Source organism: Sus scrofa, chromosome 2 (genome assembly GCF_054392235.1).
Source record: "Sus scrofa isolate SSC_HxYL_T2T_F1_AM1 chromosome 2, Sscrofa_HxYL_maternal_Yorkshire_Landrace_v2.0, whole genome shotgun sequence".
Lineage (NCBI taxonomy): Eukaryota > Metazoa > Chordata > Mammalia > Artiodactyla > Suidae > Sus > Sus scrofa.
Window position 1 is genome coordinate 121831780 of NC_139384.1, and position 18147 is coordinate 121849926.

The window sequence follows — 18147 nt, forward strand, 5'->3', positions numbered from 1 at the left end:
ACTTTAAGGGGGTTCCCTTCTGAAGGCTGAGGCCTGGATCCCAATACAACACTCCTGCCTGGAGAGCTTGCCTGCATCTCTAATGCCTGGAGTTTCAACTCTTCATTGCGTTATGGGCAGGGGTCCACGGAATAACACAGAGTCCTAATAGTTCCATATAAAGACCCACATCGTATGTCTATTTCTGCATCCCCATAATTTGCCACCAGTTGACCTTTATACCTGGCACCTATACTAAATAACCTGTACCATTATTCACAGCAATATGTTAAAATTGCTCTCAGAAATTATTACTGAAACTAACTTCTCATTTACTTTCTACTTTAGACAGTGTTAATCCTTTTTTTTCTTTCCTACAAATTTCTAAAATCTGATTTACATAGGAATATTAAAATAGATACATGATTTTTATAATATGTTTTTCTTTCATGTTCAATAGTGATCAGTCCATTTGTAAAGCTTTTTTACTCAATGAGCCACCAAAAGAAATTTGGGACTTTACTTTTATGGGAATATGCTTTAAAACATTTTTCAAACAAGCCAAGAGAGCAAGGAAATTGCCACACACTTTAGGTATGCGTGTATTTTGTTTGTGGTGAATGATGTGGTGGTCTTTTTGGGAAGGAGAGAGCTGCAGTATGCATGGAAAGCTGTAAGGAAAAGTTTAGACTATTCATACAGTTAAAACTTTACTGTATCCCCAGCCTCTATGATGATTGCTATATTATGTGAAAGCATTGTCTTTTTGAAAATGAACAGCCTTTGAGCCAGTTTATAAATTGCATACATTCAAGCCAACGCCAATTACAAAGAAAACAGATTATCCTGTCTTTCTCCCCTGTGCTGCTTTTACTTAAATAGTCATTCAGGTGGAAAAATGCCAGCCTTCCTGCCCTGGGGCTTGCTGAGTTCACTCACAGATGTCTGGCTCAGATTACAAATGTATACGACACTGATGCCAGGCTGAGTCTGGGAATTTCCTTGACATCATAGTGAAGTATAAAATTTTGAATGATCACCTAAAGCAGGTCTAGGATGGCCTTTGCTAATTTTAAAGTAGATCTTCTTACCTTTCCTAAAAGGAACATTCCTTAAAAATCTATTCATCACTGCAGCAAATTTTGGTAGGGGAAAAATGCCAAAGGGAAGTGGAGGGGTGATTGATAGAAAGAACACTCTGACAATGATGGGAAATGATCTGGATACATATGTTAATTTTGCAGATAACTGAAGCTTAGTTTTTCAAGCACTGAAAGTAGCCATTTTAATAGAAATATTTCCGAAACATATTACACACATCCAGCCTTCTAAAGCACATTGAGTTTAATAATAATTTTATGTTCTATTAAAGCTCAAAGTATCTATCTATATCAATGCCAATCTATTCTGTAACATAAGAGTGAATAGGATCAGTATGGCTTGGAGAGCTATAGAACAGGTCACACTCAACTAATTTTCAGCTTTTCTCTATCTTCAACATGCCAGCTAACTTACTATTGTTTACATATCTAACTAGCCATCTTCTAGTTAGCTCAATTCTAATTGAATTATTCCATTTTTGCTGAATACTAGGAAACTACATAACTAGTCTTTATAGAAAAAAGATAAGATTTATGAAGGTATTTTAACAGAAGTTCAATATTTCTCTGAATCAACATCATGGATTACTTATTCACTCACAGATACATGCAACACATGTTTATTGTCTTCTTCCCACCTTTGAGGTGCAGAAGATACAAGAAATGTGACATGTGTCCTCAAGAGAGGAGAACCTGGACAAATAAAATTAAAGAACAGGAAATAAAAATTCCAATTATTGAGGTAATACTATGGGTCAGAAACTTCAGATAAAATCACAAAACCTTTAAATCAAATAGTACTTTTCTATTTAACAAATGAAGGGAATGAAACTCAAGTTTCAATAACTTGCCCAATGTCATAAATATCAAAGCCATCATTTGAAACTGTCTCTCTGAACTTCACACCTATGAACTTTCCATTTTACTATGCTCCCTCCCCAAATGCCATTTTCCTTCCTATTCCTCCTCTCCTCACTTCTAATGCACAGACATGAGTATGAAAAGTGGTGCCAAAAATGAGGTAATTTGCACAAAGCAGCAATACCTCTGAGAGCCTAACTTTATTTCCTTATGGTGTTACTGACTCTCCCTCACTTGTCAGTCTAAGCTTTCATTCAGTGGCTTTTTCTTCACATATATAGAGTTTTTCATAGCTGAATTTTATAGAATTTAGACAGCCAAGGAGTTCTCTTGTGGCACAGTGTGTTAAGGATCTGGTGTTGTCACTATAGAGGCTAGGTTTGCTGCTGTGGCACTTGTTTGATTCCTGGGAATTTCCATATGCCACCGATGCATCCATAAATAAACAAATAAGCAAACTTAAGAGAAGAGATTTTAAGAAAATTAAGACTGTCAGAAATCTGAAATATAAATAGGTGAGATGGCACTAACTTCTGTGAGGCAATCTTCAGCACAATTGTTTATTTATTTACTTTAGGAAGGCAGAAAATGAACAAGCATACAAGGGCAACGCAGTAAACAGAAGGAAAGCAGCAAGGTCAATAAATACTGGGTACAATGTGCATGTAATGAAGCTAATAAATGACCTAGATCAAGCCATATGGATGCTAAAGTTTAGCTCTAAGCAGCATGATCTGTGGCACTCCCTGTGGTGAGCTGCTCAGCCCAGGGAATACAGGGCAAGGACTTGAGAGAAGGCAAGACCCCCAATATCAGGAACAACTACCTGTAGTAAAAAAAAAAAAAAAAAATTAGTTAAATAAATAAATAAATAAATAGGTGCTGAAGCTAGGCACTACAAAAAAAATTATCAACCAAAAAGAGATATGTTTGAACCAGAAACATGCCTCCTGGTGTACTGTTTCTATTATTCTTTGAGCTTAGTTTACCTCTTTTTTTTTTTTTTTTTTTTTTTTTTTTTTTTTTTTTTTAAATAGCAAATGTTGTTTTCCTCCTTAAAATAAAATAAAATGACCTAGTTTTGGAGTTCCCGTCGTGGCGCAGTGGTTAACGAATCCGACTAGGAACCATGAGGTTGCGGGTTCGGTCCCTGCCCTTGCTCAGTGGGTTGACAATCCGACATTGCCTTGAGCTATGGTGTAGGTTGCAGACACAGCTCAGATCCAGCATTGCTGTGGCTCTGGCACAGGCTGGTGGCTGCAGCTCTGATTCGACCCCTAGCCTGGGAACCTCCATATGCCGTGGGAGTGGCCCAAGAAATAGCAAAAAGACAAAAACAAAAAAAACTAGTTTTATAACATTTGTACATGAAACACATCCAAATTTGGGTTTTGCCTAAATCAATGGAAACATGTTCTACAATAATTAATGCTTCAAAAAGTGAAGCAACATTTTTGGCATATAAACCATCACGAATTGCCTAATAGTTTTGTCTTCAACATTCAATAAAGGGATATATGCAATACCCTGCTCAATGTTTGGAGCTTTAAGAGGCTTCTAAAATTTCCCTCAGCTCTCTTTATGTTTAATAGTATAGATGTTTAGTATCCAGAAAGAAATGGATAGGATCCCAGGGTAAAAGATACCAAATAAAAGAACAATGAGGTATCCAGGGAACACTCAGAGGTGTTGAAATTTGCCTTAAGCCAAGTGATCTTCAGAGACTCTTCATCTCCTGTCAGATTACTATAAGACAGCACATATCACCATCATCCATTCTAGCCACAGGCTGAACTAGGTGTGAGGCCATGGTTGTCAGGAGACACTGTGCAATTTCAGAAAACAATGCCAAGATTTGATAATTAGCTATTGTTCCATTCCCATTTACTTAAAAGGAAACAAAGTTCTCTATAGAGCAGACCCAATGAACACTGCTCATAAGAACAATATAAATGAGATATCAATCAAACATATTATAATGCCTCTAGTGAAAGAATGATATGAATAATAAAGTGATTAATAGGAGACAACAAACCTTTGAATCCCTGTCAGCATTTGTATGCAGCATGCCTGAATAATTTAATGAATTAATATATCCTCTATGAAAGCCTGGAAGCCAGAATTATCTTCAGGTGGGTCACACCTTATTTCCAAGTTTCCAAGCTCTGTGCTAATTCCCTAAATTGGTATGCAAGCCAGAGTTGTTGATTTAATATTCACTGCCAAACTGAAGTCTAAATATTAAAACATATCACAATCTAGCGGGCTTTAGTGAAATACTAGATAGACAATGTCAGTTTTGATTGAGTTCTTCTTCTATCAGAGGCAGTTTAGCACATGCCAACTTATTTAAACAACAACATCCTTGTCACCCTGGCTATAATGCAATCTTGGAAGAAAAGCTCTACAAAAAAACAAAACAAAACAAAACAGGAGATAATACAAAACAAGTTTATCAGAGAAATGTCAAGGAGCAACCATGATTGTGAAAGAACATTCTTCTTCTTCTACATAATGTTTGAGCCAAGCAGAACTTATCGCCAAAAAAGATAACTTAATAATAATGAATCAGGTTTCTTCCTTGCAAGAGATATGCCAGTATTAAAATAGTCTGGCAGTCAATACCAAAAACATGGCAGCACATTAAAACTGGCCATAAAAAAAGTAAACTGGTCTTAGAAAGACATTTATGGAGACAAGCAATTGTATCTAAATTGCCATTTGTTATAACAAGTATTTGAATGTGGGCATGGCAAGGGAGTCTAATTGTCTTTGGTGAAGGCAACTGGCTTTAAATGGGGCCTCTGGGAAGTAACTAGACATAAAGGAAGGCGGGGATTTGATAATCCAGGTACTCTTTGCTTCTTCATCAGTTCCTATTTTAAAACTATTCATTACTACTCTCTATTCTGCTATTAAATTTCCATAACTCCAATTATTCAGAAAATCATAGGAAATTGGGTCTGAATTTTTGCCTCCTCCCTTTTCACTCTACCCTGCTCTTTCATAAGAATAAATTTTTCCTCCAGCTGCACAGTTTACAGGGCATGATTGTATGGTGATATGGAAAAATGCCCTCTGTAGATGAATGTTAAGAAAGTAAAAACAAAGAGAAAATCTTTTCCCCATAAATTCCACATCCTGATTCTTTCTGAAAACTTTGAAAGCTTCCATCTCCCCTGGAAGTTGAATACAAGTGTTGGCCAGCCTGTGACCTGTGAGAACCTCTGTCAATTTTGGAAACATGGGTTTATGGTGAAAATATTAAGAACTGTGAGGGCACTCCTATTTTTTCATGTCCTTTCTGCACGAACAGAAAGCACCCTTGCCCGCAAACAAACACAGTATCTCCTACAGCTTTCTGAAAGAGTTCCTTCTTTCTATCATACAAACCCATCAGTCAGACTGCAGGTACAATGTTTCCACTGCTCATCCAGATCATTAAACTTCCAAGCCCCCCCAGCAAACAAACAAACAAAAAATATTCCTCCACTAAATTTCATAAAATTTGAGAACAATATTCAAACCCTCACTTTTGACTATAACCTTTTGGTGATGAACTCATATTTATTAACACTTGGTTTACAAATTTCCTTCTGATTCCAACTTTTGGCACCATTTGAAACAATGTCTTAACAGTTATGTGAGCCTGTTTTAATGTGCTGCCATGTTTTCGGTATTGACTGCCAGATGCTATTTTAATACTGGCATATCTCTTGCAAGGAAGAAACCTGATTCATTATTATTAAGTTATCTTTTTTGGCAGTAAGTTCTGCTTGGCTCAAGCATTTTAAAGACTTTCACCAACTTATTCCTTTCTGTGGGTATCTCTACCTTAAGTCACACACAAGCTCATTTTCCTATCTAACAAATTTGTAACTATAGCTTATGTCTTTTTTTTTCTTTTTCTATTCAAATTTACAAAAAAGTATATTTCATCTTAATTTAGTATTTTTTTCTTCCCCAAAAGCCAGTGTAAATATTCTTACTAAAAGTACTCAATAGCCTCCTGTATTGTTTTAGTTCATTGCTTGTCCTGTAATTCTCATCGCTGAGCTCTTGCCTTCAACTTTTTCTGAGCATTTCTGTCAGCCTCCTTTGCCGGCTGTCATCACAACTTGAACAATGCCCTAATATAAAGAAAAATGCACCACAAAGAGATACAGTGAATTTTTTCCTCTTTCCTTTCTCTTCTACTAAACTGTGTATACTCTGAAGTAATATCATATTCATTCTTGTATCCCTTTGCAAATTACCCCAGCTGCCTTAAAGTTTAATAAAAAAAAGTTGCCTGATGAATATTTCATTAACTTCTAATTAATTTTAACACTGATACTTACATATATTTCCAGACATTTTACACAAACACAAATAAAATTGCATGATCCTTTTATGCAATAGGAATCAGCCATGCACATTCCAGAAGAAAGTTGGGTTTTTTTTCTTATTTTTCCAGAGTCCATATCAACCTTTACAAACAATTCCTTGTTATATTTTAAGTTTTAGAAAATGTAGGAACTGCACAAATTGGATCATTAAAAGCCAATAAGTTATCATAACTGGAAATTTCCTGGATAATGTCCTAGGACAAGAAATAGTGCATTAGAAGCAATCCAGCATTCACCTTGTATTCTCCTCCAATACAACCCACTTTCTTCTGCCCAAAGGTAAACACTCACCTGACTTCAAACAAAATATATTAGTTTTGGTTGTGTAAAAAATTCAGTATATCATATGAGCACATATTATACTTTAAATCCTAATAATAGAAAATAAGAATTCCCATTGTGGCTCAGAGGTTAATGAACCCAGCTAGATCTATGAGGATGCAGGTTTGACCCCTGGCCTTGCTCAGTGTGTTTGGGATCTGGTGTTGCTGTGAGCTGTGGTGTAGGCTGCAGACACAGCTCAGATCCCAGGTTGCTATGGCTATGGTGTAGGCCAGCAACTGCAGCTCCAGTTCAACCCCTAGTCTGGGAACTCCCATATGCTGCAGGTACAGTCCTAAAACAAAAAAAACAAAAAGAAAAGAAATCCTCATTTTCAATACATTAAAGTATTCACATTTGATCTTTTATTAACTGACAGAATGAAAAATCAATAAATTCCATAAAGTAGAAATTTCACACAAAAATATCAGATCACTGTGCAATAAAAATAGGAATTTTTACACAGATGAAACATTAAAAAAAATCTTTCTACTTGGAACTTTAAATATATATATATATATATATGGAATAGAAATCAGCCATGCACATGATGTATCTATACATCTATCTATACATTTTAAGTTCTATAGTGATAGAAACAATTTTTTTCTGATATGAATAAATAAAAGAAGGAAAATCTCTTCTAAAAATGTCATTAAATTTTCATCAATGGAGAGAGGGTGGGGTGAAAATTTGATGAGGAACAAAATATCTGTATTGCATAAAAGTACTTTTTCACAAATCATTTATTATTTATAAGGGGATATTTTACAATTATATCATGGAGAATCTAGTGATTAACATTATCAGTGTTGGATCAAAGCAACATCATTTTATCTCCTGAATATAATAATGGGAAGGCAATTTCATGACTCTAATATTCTTCAAAAATTGCATAATTTGAAAAAGAGCATGAGAAATCATCAGAAAAAAAAATTAGGAACATTCTACAAAATAAATGATCTATATTCTTGAAAACAGAATTACCAAAAAGAAAAATACTATATAATTTTTGGAAGGCCTGAAAAGTGATCAAAAGTAGATTTTTTTTTAAAGTTTTTACCTTAGAAATTATAAGTTCGTTTTTATGTCTCTAAATTTCATAGTTGTTAATTGGATGGACTTTTTACTGAATCCAATTTGTGCAAAAGCAAGTGCAAAGAAAAGCATCACTTGTACTGAAGGTATTATAATTGGTGCTTCTCCGGGAACAAATTGAATTATAGTTGAAGAACATATGGTTTTGCAAATAATATTTTGAAGCATACATGAACGATAGTAAAATACTTGTTATGTATACCAGATCAGTTTAACAGATTTTTAATGCAACCAACTATATTTTTATTTTTTGGTTTTCAGATATACTTCCTATGTTTTTTTTAAAGTTAAAATTTGTACTGAGATGATTTTAAATTCACATGCAGTTTTAAGAAATGGAGAACCCATGAACACTTTATCCAGTTTCCCCTAATGGCAATGTTTTGCAAAACCATAGCATAGCATTAAACCAAGATTTTTACTTTCTTACAATCTACCAGTCCTATTCAGATTTCCCCAGTTTTACTTGTTCTCATTTGCATATGTGTATGTATTTCTACACTAAAACTATATGAGCAAGATATGGAAGTTTCAATTTCACAAAAATCCTTTCTACTATCTTTCTTCAATCATACCACGTTCTTCCTGCCTGTTCCTACTCACTGGCAGGAGTTGTCCTCCACTTCTAAAAGTTCTTCCTTTCAAAAATGTTATATAAGTGGAAACACATATTATACATATCTTTTGAGATTAGCATTATTCACTCAGCATAATTTCCTAGCAATTCATCCAATTTGTTACACAGTCTAGTTTATTCCTTTTTATTGCCGAGTTTACGGTAGCTTACGTACATGTGCATACAAATACACAGTTTGTTTAACCATTCACCTATTGAAGAACATCTAGGAATATTACAGTTTGTAAACTGTTACAGATAAAATTACTACAAACATTTGTGTATGGGGTTTTGTGTGAACGAAAATCTTATTTCTCTAGGATACATACTTAAGTGTGAAATTCTTGTGTTGTATAGCAGTTGAATATTTAGTTTTAGAAGAAAGGGACAAACTATTTTACAGATTGGCTGTACCATTTGCATTTCCAAAAGCAATTAATGAGTGATACAATCTCTCCATGTTCTCACCAGAATTTTTTGTTATCACTAGTTTTTAAAGTTATTCTGAGAAGTACATAGTGATATTTCACTGTAGCTTTAATTTTCCTTTTCCTAGTGGCTACTGATGCTGAATATATTCTCCAAGGAAATGTCTATTCATGTCTTTTGTCCATTTCTAAACTGCATTTTGTTTAGTTTTCACTGTTCAATTTTGAGATTTGTTGTATATTTATTGTATGTGATATGAAGATATGTAGTTTATAAACATTTTCCCCAGAATGTAATCTTTCTTTTTATCTCCTTCATATTGTTTTTTAAGGAGCTCTATTGAGCTATAGTTGATTACAAAGAACTAAATATATTTAATATTTAAAATGTAATGAGTCTGGACATATGCAAGTCCTCATGATATCACTAAAATCAATGTAATAGACATATCCAACACCTCCCAAAGTTTCCTTATGTTCTTTTGTCTTTGTTTTTTTTGGTTTTGATTTGTGTGTGTGTGGTAAGAACATTTAACATGAGCTGTATCATCTTAACAAATTCTGAAATATACAATATTGTATTGTTAAGTATAGGCATTATATTGTATAGCAAATCTCTAAAACTTAGTCATAAATAAAACTTAGTCAAAAATAAAATGTTATATATATGGAACAACTCCCCATTTTCCTTACTCCCAACACCTCACAACCATTATTATATTCTCTGCTTCTATGAGTTTATTTTAGATACCTCATATAAGTGGGTTAATGTACGATTTGTCCTTAGTATAATGTCCTTTAGATTTTCCTATGTTGTTAAAAATGGCATCATTTCCTCCTTTTTTTAAGCAGGAAATACTCCATTGTATGTCTGTAGCATATTTTCTTCATCCATTAACGGTCTGGACAGTTAAATAATAGTCACATCTTGTCTATTGTGAATAATGCTGCAATGAAAACATTTTTTTGAGATCCTTATTTCAATTCCCTTGTATTTACCTAGGCATGGTATTTTGGTACATTGCTAGATCATATAGAGGTACAATTTTAATTTTTTGAAGAAATGCCATGCTATTTTCCATGGTTGCTGTATCATTTTATATTCTCATAAAGAATGTTCAAATATTCTTTCTCCATATCCTTGCCAACATTTGTTCTCTGATTTTTTTTTTTTTTGATAACAGCCATCCTAACAGGTGTGAGGTGATATCTCAGTGTAGTTTTGATTTGCATTTCCTGATAATTAATGATGTTGAGCAGCTTTTCATTTCATTCACAATGACCTGTTGGCCATTTGCATGTCTTCTTTAGAGAAACATCTGATCAAGTTTTCTTCCATTTTTAGTTAGGCTATATATCTTTTTTTGTTATTTTGTTTGTTTGTTTGATTTTGCTCTTAAGTTGTAAGATAGGCCTTTACATGGGCCTTTATTTTTAATTTTGATGAGGTGCAACTAATATATCTCTTTTATAGATTATACTTTTGTGCCAAGACTATGAAATCTGCCTAGCCTAGATATGTTTTCCTTTTTTCTTTGTTTTTAAATTATATAGCTTTATAATCCATTTTGAGTTAGTTTTTTTTTAATAATTATGAGGTTTAGGTTTATTTTTTACCTATGGATAACCAATTGCTTCAGCATTATTTATTGAATAGGTTATTTTTCCTCTTTGAATTCTTTCGCACCTAGTCAAAAATCAGTTGGAAATATTTGTATAGTTATATATCTGATTCCATTGTTCTATGTGTTTATTACTTTACCAATAGCAACCCTTAATTACTGTAGCTATGTAGTAAAACAATACTCAGCAGAGTGATTATTCCACTTCATTCTTTGTTAAGATTATCTTAGCTATTATAGTTTCATTAAATTTCCATATATATTTGAAAGTAATTTTGTCTGTATTTGCAAAACGCTTTCCAAGGAATTTTGATAAAAATTACATTAAATCTGTAGATCTGCTTGGAAAATAAATGACATATTTTCTATCTTGAGTCTTCTACTTCATAAACATTTATTTATTTAGGTCTACCCTAATTTTCATCATACATTTCTATATATATTTTGCTAAGTATATACTTAAGTATTTCATTTTCTTTGGCATAGTCATGAATGGTTTTGTGCTTTTAATTTTTCACATTCATTGTTAGTATATAGAAATGCAACTGATTTTTTTTTAAATGTTTTGGTCTTTTTTATGATTATCCACAGAAATAAATGAACCCCACACAAAGTCTGGTTCAGATATTGAGGCTGACAACACCATATTTATACCAAGAGAGTATGAAAAGGCTTATTACTTCTATTATTGAAGTTTATGGGGATAAGGCCAGGCATCTCAAGTAGGTCCAAAATGGCTTGAGAGAGCAAGGAAAGAAGACTGGCCTGGATTTCTACTGTGATTAGGGGGATTGGGGTAAGTATTCATGAGGATTGGAAAGACCTTGCATTCTCTGAATTCCCAACAGACAACAAAGGAAAAAAACAACAAAAAAAACCACCTACTTCCTCATCAGCTTATCCAGGTGTGTTCACAAGGAGAAAAAGGAACAATTAGGCATAAAAGATGTTGCAACCAAACATCAAAAATTGGTGTTAGATCCCTCTTATACCATGTAATCTTAATATGTTCAAGTATTCATTCTATAAATACTGTTGTTTAGGTTCCCTGGGCTCTTCTACTTACATGATTACGTCATCTACAAATAGAAACAGTTTGTTTTTTTTTTTCTTTTTCCATTCTATATGCCTTTATTTCTTTTTCGTGACTTATTACAGTGGCCAGAATTTCCAGTGCTATCTTGAAAAAGCCTTGCCCTCAATCATAGGTAAATGATACTTTTTCACACTAAGTATGATGTTAGCTGGGTGTTGTAATGAGTTAGAATGAATGTTTTGTTAATTTTTTTTCCTGCCAATTAACATAATCATATGATTTTTCTTCTTTAGCTTGCCAATTAAATGCCTTATAAATATCAAATAAAATATTTAAGATTTCAGTTAATTAAAAATAATTTTTTCTCAACCAGCTTGTCTCAAAATCACTGATTTCTTATTGCATCTGATAAAGCAAGCACATATACAAGTATATTTCTTTGTATACATTGATATATTTATGAAATTATTTTGTATATGCCTTCAATATTTCAGTAAATATCTATGGATACGATAAAGGATAGTATCTCTTTATTGCTTTATAGCAGCACAGTATAGTCAAGGACTTTTTAGAGTTAGTTTCCTAATAAAATTTGCATTATTACTATTAATAATGAAAGTGATGTTTTCACAAATCTAAAAATGGGCCATGCAAAACCATTCACAGAATTATAAATAAATTTGATGGTGTGCTTTTCCTGCTTCTCTTTCATGTTTTTTTTGTTTGTTTGTTTGTTTTTTGTTTTTTTTGCCAAGACCCTGGCTTGCAGAAGTTCCTGGGCAAGGGACTGAATCTACACCACAGCAGCAACTCAAACCACTACAGTGACAACATCAGATGCTTAACCCAATGAATCACATGGGAACTCCTCTTTTGTGGTATTTTAAAGACAGAAAATTAGGTTTTATTTTATTGTTCCACAAAATACACTAAAAGGAAGTTAAGTGACAAAATGGCTAACCTAACTCTTTCACTGGTTACAGCTAGGTTTCCTGCTTCCTCTTCATCTATAATTACTTATTCATGAGAAATAAAATTAAAAAAAAAATTTACAGAGTTCCTGTTGTGGCACAATGGAGATGAATCCATCTAGTGGAGATGAATCAACTAGACCTTGAGGATGCATGTTCAATCCCTGGCCTTGCCCAGGGAGTTGGGGATCCAGTGTTGCTATGACCTGTGGTGTAATTCGCAGAGGCAGCTCAGATCCCACGTTGCTGTGTCTGTGGCATAGGCCTGACGCTGTACCTGATTCCACCCCTAGCCTGGGAACTTCCATATGCTGTGGGTGTGGCCCTAAAAAACAAACAAACAAACAAAAACAAAACAACCTTAAGGTTTCCTTGGCAAATTCTCTCCCAACACTTCCTCCCCTTTTAGCCCTAAGTTGCTTAAGACACTCTGTTTTGCTTTTTTTTTGTTTTTTTTTTTATGGTGATGTCTTTTTTTCATAAAAGCAAAAGCCTGCATTTACTCCAAATATTCTTCTTGGAGGTAGTCATGACAGATATAATTGCTATTTGAGACAAGCACTTCCTGTGTTGGCTCCATTTGACAAAGGCTAAATCTTTGATGAACACTGTGTAGGTGATTGTGTTGGCATTTAGTAGCTGTGGTCTCCCATGTGGTAGAGACAGGGAAGACAAACATGTTAGGGTAACTAAAGCATTGTTCTGTGTCTCCACTCCCTCTGTTGTTTTATATATATTTGCAGATGGTTAAATATTGTAAATTTCTTCACAAAAGTGTCACATACAATACCATTAGGTGACAAGAAGTCTCCTAAGAATGAACTGAAATTCCTGGAGCACTTCCATGCTAAACAAAACTTTGTGTCAATGTCAGCTGTTCAAATGTACTTAAATCTTTCCAGAAAGCAGAAAGATGATAATGTGAAATCATGTAAGTGCTCAGGGATCTCCCATGGTCATAAATCATAACTGGAAAACAAAGCAAGCAAGTCTTGGGCAAAACTGCAAAAGAGAAGAAAGTATGTCCTCGGTACTGCCCCCACTTTCTCGGAGAGTTCTTCTTCCATTTCTGGGTTTCCACGTATTCTAATGTTTCTTTCTTTTTCTTTCTTTCTTTCTTTCTTTCTTTCTTTCTTTCTTTCTTTCTTTCTTTCTTTCTTTCTTTCTTTCTTTCTTCCTTCCTTCCTTCCTTCCTTCCTTCCTTCCTTCCTTCCTTCCTTCCTTCCTTTTTTTTTTTTTTTAATAGAACAGGGACCCAATTCTAAGACCTCATGAATATGGTCCTACTGACCAGCAGGCTTCTTTTTCTGTTCTATAGAGCAATGGTAACTTACCTAACTTTAATTAAATTTTCTCAGGGGATATGTAGCTAAAATAAAAGCATATATGCATAATAATCACTAAATACATATTATAAACCTAGCCATACTAAGGTACACCTAATAACTGATGACAAATAGCTTAATACATTTAAAACATAAAATGAGCATCTATAAGGTGCCAGGAATGATAAGAGTTGTTTATAGTTAAATAGATAAATATTGAATTTATTTTTGAGGAGTTGCTATAAATATAAAAGTATGTCTGTTTGCCTATTCATTTTCTACCTATATCTGTTTAGAGTCTTCTCTTTTTCTTTTTTTCTTTTTCCTTTTTTTTTCTTTTTTTGTCTTTTTGCTTTTTCTAGGGCCACTCTCATGGCATATGGAGATTCCCAGCCTAGCGGTCCAATCGGAGCTGTAGCTGCTGGCCACAGCCACAGCCACAGCAACGCAGGATCTGAGCCATGTCTCAGCTCATGGCAATGCCGGATCCTTAACCCTCTGAGAAAGGCCGGGGATCGAACCCACAACCTCATGGCTCCTAGTCCCTCTGAGAAAGGCCGGGTATCGAACCCACAACCTCATGGCTCCTAGTCGGATTCATTAACCGCTGAGCCGCGATGGGAACTCCCAAGAGTCTTCTCTTTTCCTACTTAAAACCTAATAACGTTTTCCTAACTTCAACAGAATATGGCTTCTCTTGATACCTCCAGACAATGACAATGATTTTTTACAGAAACAATCAGAGATCATGTGAAAATCACCGTTCTTAATGAAAAAAAAAAAAGTTGATTCTGACAAATAATGTGTAAAGTGACTATTTTTAAAATGTAATTTTTTTCTGCCTTTGAGCTTTGTTTGTCTCTAAAGTTTAAAAGTTTTATGAAGGATTAAAATAGCTGAACTCTAAAAATTCTAAGATAACACAAGTTCTAAATTTACTTTCTAAATATATATTCACTACACAGATGTACAGAAATCTAACATTATTTTCTATAACAAATTCAATTTAGCTGAGAAGCACCTACCTCTGCTGATATCTGAAAATTCTTTATCTTAGCCCTCCTTTCTCTCTAAAAGTAAATTCCAAGAGAGCAGGGACTTTTTGTGTTTGTACATAATATGGTAGAAGCTCAATAAATATCTGTACAATAAACTAATTACTTTTGACATTTTATGGTAAACTTTACTACTATATATGGATACATTTGTTTAAAAACTTAGACTGCATTGAGAAAATATTCATTCAAATGCAAGCTTTAACCTGTGGTTTCCCTATTTTCATGTGGTTTCCCTATTTTCATGGTCTCCTGTGAGATCTCTATATGACAGGCATAGAACAAGCTGATATTGACTTTCCTCTCAACATATATAGCATTTATATTGCCCTGTCCCTCATATCCCAGATTTAACCTGTACCACTCCCTACTCTACAGTTTACTCTCATTAAATATATTCTCCAATAATCTAGACTCTATCATTATAGAGCCTGAATGAGTATTCCAAACTGAGCCTTTGGAAATGGAATACACCAGTGTCTGTGTGAAATGTTCATCTCCAAAGTATTTGATTTCAAATCAGGTATCTATTATAAGCTAAAATACCTCTTCATCTCATTAGTTGATGTTTTTTTACTCTTGGTTCCATTAACCACCTCCTCAAGAGGAGGAAAATATCATTTGTTCAATGACAAGAAACATTTGGATAAGTAAAAATATGCTGAATAAAATATTCAAATATAATCCCATGACAAAATTTAATGGAACATTATGGTAGTGATCAGAAAGACAAACTTTCTAGTTTCAAAGGGAGACTCTGTTGAAAAGAAAAAAAAGGACTGAGAATTTTAGAAAAGTAAAACACTGTGAGGTTCTTCAAATACAAGTATCTGATGCAAATCATTAACAAGTTATAATATATTTGAAAGAATTCCACTTTAAAAAATTCCACAACTATTTGCACTTGGATAGTTTTCTTATACATTTGACTTTCTATTCCACCTGAAATGAATGTGCCTCTTACATTAAAACACACATACACATCTTTTTTTTTTTTTTAGATTTTTTTTGGGGGGGGGCTGTACCCACGGCATATGGAGGTTCCCAGGCCACCAGCCTATGCCAGAGCCATAGCAATGCAGGATCTGAGCCACGTCTGCAACCTACACCACAGCTCACAGCAGCGCTGGATCCTCAACCCACTGAGTAAGGCCAAGGATCAAACCCACAACCTCATGTTTCCCAGTCAGATTCGTTAACCACTGAGCCACGACGGGAACTCCACACACATCTTCTAATATTATGTTTTTGCAATAATTACCTTCAAGCCACTGAAACAGATTATGAGACAATATGATTTTATCTTCCAAAACATTGATCTCCTCAGGTACAGCGCAGTTTTTTAAGAGCAAGGTCATTATCTCACTTAACATTATTTTGAAGAAGAATGAGAGTGTTTTTTTAAATAAATATATTTAGTTGTTTTAAATATATATGTAAAGAAGTCAAATGTCTTACAATTTTATTCAAAACTACTAGGAACTGTAGGTCAACTTGGTTGAGTGGGTCTATCTACTCAAATGATGATTGAAAAAGTGAGTAACATTTCAGTTTCTATCACATAGAGCAAGACAAAATGTTCTGGGATAGGGAGGTCTCTTACTAATTCTAGATCACATTACATTGTTGAATAGCTATGGGATTTCTAAAATAATCACTCTTCTTAAATTTTACAGAAAATAATGTTTAGATTATGATGCAGCCCTTATTTTTCAAGATGAAATATTTACTAACCTACTCTTAACAAAGACCTTTAACAGAAATATCTGTATAATACAATATGTTAGGATTTTGTTCTGACTCCTCCCAATCATAAGCTACTCTCTGAAAGGGAAAAAATGAAGAATACTTTGAGTAAAAGTGTGCATGAACTTGCATAAGCCCATTGTGTAGACCATTGCAATGATTAAAGCAAAGTTCCATGGAAAGGATCAATGACAGTATAAGAAAGAGCAAATTTTTTTTAAAAAGTAGTTACTTACTTGATATCTGCCAAAATATCCTGGCTGAGACAATACCAAAACCTAAAATCTATCATTGATTCTTAGAAGTATCACTGATTCCATTAGGCAAACCATCCATGCAATTAAATCTTTAAAACAAATTCTGAATAGCAATAGACAATAGTAATGACAAGTATATTTTTGGATTGAAGCCCTCTTTTATTTACTTCATCATTTTTCTTATTGCTAGATGTGACCAGAAAATTGGGGAATATTTACTCACCAATAATGAGGAAAGAAAACCAAATACATGCAAGGAAAAAACTAATACAATATATGAAAATGTACCACTTTCCTCTATGTGACTAATTAACTAATTATGAAAGCTCCCTAAGATTTACAGGACCAAAGAGTCAATTTTCTCATTTTTCAGGACTTATTTAACAACACTGATTTGCTATCTGTTAAAGGATGTACCTCATTATCTTTCAAATGTGCATAATCACAGAATGCTTGATTAAGGAATGGAAGCTTTGAGTGTAATGGATATGCATGCATGATTAGCTGTAGGAGGAGATCTGTAATTATGTGGTGTATAAATATACATCTATATACTTTAAATCTTCATAGTAAACACAACAAGAGTCTTGACATTTATTTTAAAATTATTTTAGTCATAACTTAAAAAAAAAAAAAAACTCCATTTAAAAGAACCGCTAGGAGTCTTGATCACACTCTTCCAAAGGATAAATTTATAATGTGATATAAAAGTAATATTTACTACCTAAAATATTGGTGATTTTTAGAAAGATAGGTGGAGGCTTTGTTTCCCTGGGTATTTTTGTGGTATGAAACTAGTGCAAATGAATATTCCAGTTCATTATGCATGAAGAGAGAATCTGATAGGGTGTGTGTCTTAAACCTCTCCATTTCACATCTGTTAAACTGAATTCAAAACTGGCACATAATATACCTTTTCCCTCTGTCACTCCCCACTCTTTTATACAAATGCCTGTGAATATATACCATACCATGATTGTTTCCAAATATCAGTGTGAACTTCAAATTCACTGACTGGTAAGAAATAAGCTGACAACTAGAATATATTTATAAAAAGAGAATGACAAACTGCTATTAAATCTATTTCTAGAGAAGACTTAAAAGTCAATTAACTAAACTCAAATTTTAACCAAATGCTAAATACTGTAATAACTGTACTATAATAGAATTAGAAATTTATTTTTATGATTCAAACTATTTTCTATGTACTAGATGACTAATACTAATCTACTTATCTGGATTCAGGCCATAAAGATATTTTATGTTTACTGATATTTATTTCCTCAAAACATGTGGTGTAGCATTCATCTTTATTTGCTTTTCTATTATATTTATTGAGAAAGA

At 33.6% G+C, this 18147-nt stretch overlaps 1 long non-coding RNA gene across 3 annotated transcripts in view; it reads right to left on the reverse strand.

The window, feature by feature from the left end:
• The window catches only part of LOC146405666 (uncharacterized), a 435623-nt gene that overhangs the window by 23877 nt on the left and 393599 nt on the right, over positions 1 to 18147 (reverse strand). Inside the window, exon 4 of one of the 3 annotated variants that reach the window (XR_014838468.1) lies at positions 2487 to 2766. The exons of the other annotated variants lie outside the window; for them this stretch is intronic. This is a non-coding gene — a long non-coding RNA (uncharacterized LOC146405666). Of the gene's footprint in view, positions 1 to 2486; positions 2767 to 18147 lie in introns of those variants that run through there. 3 annotated transcript variants of the gene reach the window in all.